Here is a 7,167-nt window from a genome sequence, read left to right on the forward strand (position 1 = left end):
CACTGCAACCTCCACCTCCCAGGTTCAGGCAATTCTCCTATCTCAGCCTCTGAGTAGCTGGGACTACCGTCACCTGACACCATGCCTGGCAGCCCAGCAAGACAGAGAATTGTACCAATAACTGCTCTATTTTAACCAAACACCACAGAAAAATGTTCACCCACACCCTGTACCCACATACCGGCAAAGACTGAGCAGGAGACCTAAACTTCACCCATACCATGCAAGCTGCCCGTTTTCTTGGGTCTTTTAAAAATCTATTCTCTGCCAGGTGTGGTAGCTCATGCCTTTAATCCCAGCACTTTGGGAGGCCGAGGCAGGTGGATCACCTGAGGCCAGGAATTCGAGATCAGCCTGACCAACAAGGTGAAACCCTGTCTCTACTAAAAATACAAAAATTAGCCAGGCATGGTGTCAGGTGATGGTAGTCCCAGCTACTCAGAGGCTGAGATAGGAGAATTGCCTGAACCTGGGAGGTGGAGGTTGCAGTGAGCTGAGACTGTGCCACTGCACTCCAGCCTGAGCGATGGAGCCAGACTCTGTCTCACACAAACACACAAACATTATTCTCATTGTTGGAAACACCACATATCTGTGGTATTTGCTGGCATGTGGGTACAGGGAGTGGTGTCCCCCTACCCCAATCAGAGCAGTATCAGAAAAGGCCTACTGGGAGCTGGAACTTTCATAACAACTAGGCCATAAAGAGGCAGCCCATGCCTCAGTGGAGACCATGCAGGGAGCCTGGACTTCTACTCCCACCCAGTCAAACAAGTTGCCTCATGCCTTCCTTATCAGGATAGTATTAGAGGAGGCCAAACGAAAAGTTGGGAATTTTACCACCATTCACTTATAAAATTGTGGGTCTGGAGAAAGAGATGAAACGCAGAAAACAAAATATTAAATAAAATTTTAAATAACTTTAAGATATTTCACAAGAGTAGGAATGTGAAAAGTTGACTCTATAGTAATAACTAATTTCCATTAAAATATTTTTTACATACTATGTTTAGAAAAAACAAATGAGTATATCATTATTCCTGAAAACTTTCTCACATGTAACCCAGTGAAAGTTCACCTTGTTTGCCATCTTCATTTCATTGTCTTACATGCCCAGAACACCAATCCACTTTTTTCCTAACCCAGCAACCTGCATCTTCATATCTCTACCACCCTATCTTATCCAGGAAAATTCCTTTTACTAGAATTCTGGGAAAGCAGTGTTCAATGGCTGTCAGAAATTCACTGTCCCAAGGCCTTAAATTAACATAATGGTGCAATTTCTGTAGGTTCATTTTCACTCCTTATTTATTTATTTTTAAAAATAAAGAAAACGAAGCCGTGAGCCTTCAAATGCCTGAGATATACGTGAGCAATGATGCTGTATTTCATCAGCCAATCAAGTCAGAGATTATGGGTCTGAAGCCAATGCGTGCAGACTAGGGGCGGAGCTTGGAGCACGTAACCGTCAGCGAGGTTGCGGTTGGTCTCGGCTGTTTGGCTGCGGGAGAAATGGCTCCCGCTTCTCGCTTGCACAGCACCCGGTACTCCTCCTGAGGCTTCGGATGGTAAGCTCTCCAGTTTCTAGTTTCCCTTTCTGGAAGTTGACCTTTCTTACTGGTACTTTCTCTCTCAGTTTCACCTCCTAGAGAACAAAGGCTTCTACGGTATCCCAGCTAGGGATTCAGCCGCTTTTTTTCAGCAAGATATTCTGCCTTTCTTGTGGCGGATAATGAAACACTTTTCCAAAGGGCAGCTAGCCTCTGGGTTTGAACTTCCGCCCCTTAGCCGCTTCCCCTCCTCCATTACACTTTTTACATCGACTCTCTGTGAACTATCCAGGGGCATGTGTTCCTTTTGCGTTACTGAAACTGAAAAGTCCAGCCCCAGGAGAAAGCTCACTGGTTCAGGGAATCGCCTCAGGTGTGTGGAGTTGATCCTGAGCTGGAGGAAGGGCTCATTCTGAGTGGAGAGGTATTAGGAAGGCAATAGAACATCCACCTTCAGAGTCAGTGAGTCAGATGTCTGCGTGGTGTGGTAGGAAAGTTTACCGAGGAGAGAGGCCAGCCCCAGGTGTCAGCATGAAATAAACCATTTAAGCATGAGCTTTGTGACTTGTGAAGATTACTGAGCTCCCACACTGCCCTCTTCAGGATGCTTTCTTCACCTGATTCTTGCAAACGTTTCCACTGTGAAGGAAGAAAAGACTGTTTCTATGTTCAGGAACATGGTGGATTAGTGTGACTTCCAGTTTATGAAAGAAAATTTCTCAATGCTGGCTGACTGACAAGGACAAATACACGTTATTTTTGAGAGGGCAGTCATTAATTTCCTCCACACAGAAGTGAGATTTCAGTATATATGTATATTTAGCATATATATATATAGCACATATATAAAGAGTATACATAAAACATATATATATATATAAAATGTATATATGGGGTCTTACTCTGTCACCCAGGCTGGAGTACAGTGGTGCAATCTTGGCTCACTGCAACCTCTGCTTCCAGAGTTCAGGTGATTCTCCTGCCTCCACCTCCTGAGTAGCTGGGATTACAGGTGTGTGCCACCACACTCAGCTAATTTTTTTTTTCTTTGGTATTTTTAGTACAGAAAGAGTTTCACCATGTTGGCCAGGCTAGTCTCGAACTCCTGATCTCAAGTGATCGCCCACCTAGGCCTCCTAAAGTGCTGGGATTACAGGCTTGAGCCACACTGTGCCCTGCCAGCTAAGTTACTGATAAATTAATGCAGAGAATCTATGTGGTAAACCAATATTTTTTTCCTTGTTTAGATTTGGTCTCATAGACTTTTACAAAGCTGTCAAAAGTCAACTTAAGAACTTAAGATGAAGAGTTTTAGTTTCATTGAAAACCTGCTTATTCTCATAGCTATTTCTTTACCCATACATTTAACACATTAAGCGACAGTAATGTTAGTATTTTAAAAACTATTTTAAAATGACATCTATTCTCAAAGATTTCTTACGATATTTTGGAGTAGACGTTGGGAAAGCCAAATGGTATTTATCACATATGCATAGCCAGAGAGATAAATTGTGTTGAATTTGATCATATATCTCTCTGAATTTAAGGGTAAACAGGATTTGTGGTAATGTTATTATTAATGTTATTATAATTTAACTTTTACATTCAGGGGTACATGTACAGGTTTGTTACATAGGTAAACTTATATCGTGGGGATTTGTTGTATAAATTATTTTATCACTCTAGTATTAAGCCTGACATTAGTTATTTTTCCTGATCCTCTCTCTCCTCCCACCATCAATCCTCAAGTAGGCCCCAGTGTGTGTTGTTCCCATCTATGTGTCCATGTTTTCTCAATATTTAGCTCCTACTTATAAGTGAGAACATGCAGTATTTGGTTTTCTTTTTTTTTTTTTTTTGAGACGGAGTTTCGCTCTTGTTACCCAGGCTGGAGTGCAATGGCGCCATCTCGGCTCACTGCAACCTCCGCCTCCTGGGTTCAGGCAATTCTCCTGCCTCAGCCTCCTGAGTAGCTAGGATTACAGGCACGAGCCACCATGCCCAGCTAATTTTTTGTGTTTTTAGTAGAGACAGGGTTTCACCATGTTGACCAGGATGATCTCGATCTCTCGACCTCGTGATCCACCCGCCTCGGCCTCCCAAAGTGCTGGGATTACAGGCTTGAGCCACCGCGCCCAGCCACAGTATTTGATTTTCTGTTCCTGCATTAGTTTGCTAAGAAAAATGACTTCCAGGGACCGGGCACAATGGCTCACACCTGTAATCCCAGCACTTTGGAAGGCCACAGCAGGTGGATCATGAAGTCAGGAGTACAAGACCAGCCTGACCAACACGGTGAAAACCAGTCTCTACTAAAAATACAAAAATCAGCTGGGCGTGGTGGCACACACCTGTAGTCCCAGCGACTTGAGAGGCTGAGGCGGGAGAATCACTTGAACCTGGGAGGTGGAGGTTGCAGTGAGCCGAGACTATGCCATTGCACTCCAGCCTGGGTGACAGAGTGAGGCTCTGTCTCAAACAAAAAACAAAAAAAGAATAATGACTTCCAGCTTCATCCATGTTCTTACAAACGACATGATCTCATCCTTTTTTATGGCTGCATAGTATTTCCTGGTGTATGTGTGCCACTTTTACTTTATCTAGTCTACCATTGATGGGCATTTGGGTTGATTCCATGCCTTTGCTTTTGTGAATAGTGCTGCAGTGAATATACACATGCATGTGTCTTTATGATAGAACAATTTACATTCCTTTGTGTATATACCACATAATGGGATTGCTAGGTCAAATGGTAGTCTGTTTTTAGGTCTTTGAGGAATCACCACACTGTTTTCCAGTGGTTGATCTAATTTACATTCCCAGCAGCAGTGTATAAGCATTCCTTTTTCTCCACAACCTTGCCAGCATCTGTTATTTTTTTGACTTTCTAATGGTAGCCATTTTGACTGGTGTGAAGTGGTATCTTTCTTGTGGTTTTGATTTGCATTTCTCTAGTGATCAGTGATGTTAAACTTTTTTTCATATGCTTGTTGGCAGCATGAATGCCTTCTGAGAAGTGTCTTTTTGTGTCCTTTGCCTACCTTTTAATGTTGTTTTTTTCTTGTAGATTATTTTAAGTTCATTATAGATGAAGGTATTAGACCTTTGTCAAATGCATAGTTTGCAAACATTTTCTCCCATTCTGTAGGTTGTCTGTTTACTCTGTTGCTAGTTTCTTTTGCTGTGCATAGCTCTTTAGTTTAATTAGATCCCGTTTGTTAATTTTTGCTTTTGTTGCAATTGCTTTTGGTGTCTTTGTCATGAAATCTTTGCCCATTTCTATGTTGAGAATGATGTTACCATTAGCAGCCACTACAAAAACACACTTAAGTACACAGACCAGTGACACTATAAAAGCAAGCACACAGTCAAGTCTGCTAATATTATGCTGACAAGATCAAAGCCACATATATTAATACTAACCTTGAATGTAAATGGGCTAACTGCCCCAATTAAAAGGCACAGAGTGACAGGATGGATAAAGAACCCAGACCCTATGGTACGCTGTCTTCAAGACACCTGTCTCACATGCAGGATCAAAAGAAAGGGATGGAGGAAAATCTCCCAAGCAAATGAAAATCAGAAAAAAGCAAGGGTTGCAATCCTAATTTCAGAGAAAACAGACTTTAAACCAACAGAGATCAAAAAAAGAAAAAGAAAGGAATAAGGTAATGGTGAAGGGTTCAATTCAATAATATCTAACTATTCTAAATATATATTTACTCAACACAGGAGCACTCAGATTCATACAGCAAGTTCTTAGAGACTTTCAAAGAGACTGAGATGCCCACACAATAATAGTGGGAGAATTCAACTTCCCACTGACACTTTTAGACAGATCATCAAGGTAGAAAATTAACAAACATATTCAGGACCTAAACTCAGGACTTGCTCAAATGGACCTGATAGACATCTATAGAACTCTTCACCCCAAAACAAAGGAGTATGCATTCTTCTACATACTCTAAAATCAACCACGTGGTCAAAGAACAGTCCTCAGCAAATGCAAAAGAACTGAAATCACAACAACTATTTTCTCAGACAGTAGCACAATTTTATTTTCTGAAAAAAAAAATATTATAATTGAATGTGTAAACACTAAAATTTTAAAATAATTTTAGAAATGATAAAAATGCCCATGGGAACATGTATTCCTAGTTTGGAAAACAACAGACTTCTTAACGAAAGCAGGTAGGAATATGTAACTGTGGTACAGAAGATAGTTTTTCTTATTTTGTCTAGCCTGTATGCTCCAGGATGCTTAGCCTTGGGATAAGAGTGGGGAAGTTAAGAGGTGACATTAACAATATTTTTCTCAATAGTTTGATACTAAGAGTAAATATCACCAATCAACCAAAATGTTCTTTCCTAATGTCAGAGGCTTCCCTAGAGCAGCATTTCTAAACACTGGTTGCTCATTAGACTCACTGGAAAGCTTTTAGGGTTCCCAGTTCTCAGGTGCACCCCAGATAAATTAACTTTGGAGGATGGGCGCCGAGGAATCAGTATTTTCTAAAACTCACCACATGATTCCATGTGTGGCCAAGGTTGAGAATCACTGTTAAGAGGCATAGCTGAGCTTACTTTATCACTTATATTACATTTAAGATCTTCAGGTCTACCTACAGTTCTTTATATGTTTAGGTAATGTTAAAGAATTTAGAAAGCCTTTGAGGAAGAGAACCAAATGTAAAACCCAAAACAGCCCCGAATCCAGGAAGTGGTCTGATACTCAGAGGTAGGACTCAGTGTTGCTCCAAGCTGGCCTTATGCTTGTAGCTGGGCCAATGTTGTTCTCCTCTTTGACGTAAATGATCCCATAGAACATCAACATCAGACAAAGTCACTCCAAACCTTAGCAAAATGAGACACAAAGGTCATTGTGCAACCAATACAACACCAAACACCCTTACTCTCAGCTAAAATGAGTGACTGGTCCTTCTGTGCCCATTACATCTTTATCTTAGCTCTAGTCTACTCTCCTTACAGTAAAGTTTTATTGAAATAATCACAGAATTATCCTCACTTTCTGACAGCACCCTATCTAAAGTGAACCATCACTTCCTTAGACCTTTTCCAAAAGTACCTAGACAAAATTCAGATGCTCTAACAGGTTATTTCTAATTTTCTTTTGCTGATATACCCCATGGTTTCCCATGGTGAGTTATCTCTTCATTGCAACAAACAAATAATAAACAAAACTTGTTAACTACAGATGTATTTCTGGTAGCATTTGGCTAAAGGGCATTGACATTCTTTCTCATAAAACCTCACCAAGGATATTGAAAAGGAGCTGGCTTTGAGACTAAAAATATTGCAATGTTGTCTTTGAATTCTGTGGATCACAGTGGTTGCTAACCTTGGCCACACATTAAAATTACTTGAGAAGCCCAGGCTACAAACCAGACTGAATTAAGTCAGAATCTCTGGAGACAGGCCATAGGCACCAGTATTATTATGACTCCTTAGGTAATTCCAAAAAATGATAAATATAGGGAGACACATTACATAAACTAGAAAATTATGCAGATTTGAAAACTGAGGCCAGTAGAGTTGAAGTAGGTTACCCCGAGTCTTTCAGCCTACAAGCAGAAGCCCATCAGAGCTATGAATGTAA

This window comes from Saimiri boliviensis, chromosome 8 (genome assembly GCF_048565385.1).
Source record: "Saimiri boliviensis isolate mSaiBol1 chromosome 8, mSaiBol1.pri, whole genome shotgun sequence".
Taxonomy (NCBI): domain Eukaryota; kingdom Metazoa; phylum Chordata; class Mammalia; order Primates; family Cebidae; genus Saimiri; species Saimiri boliviensis.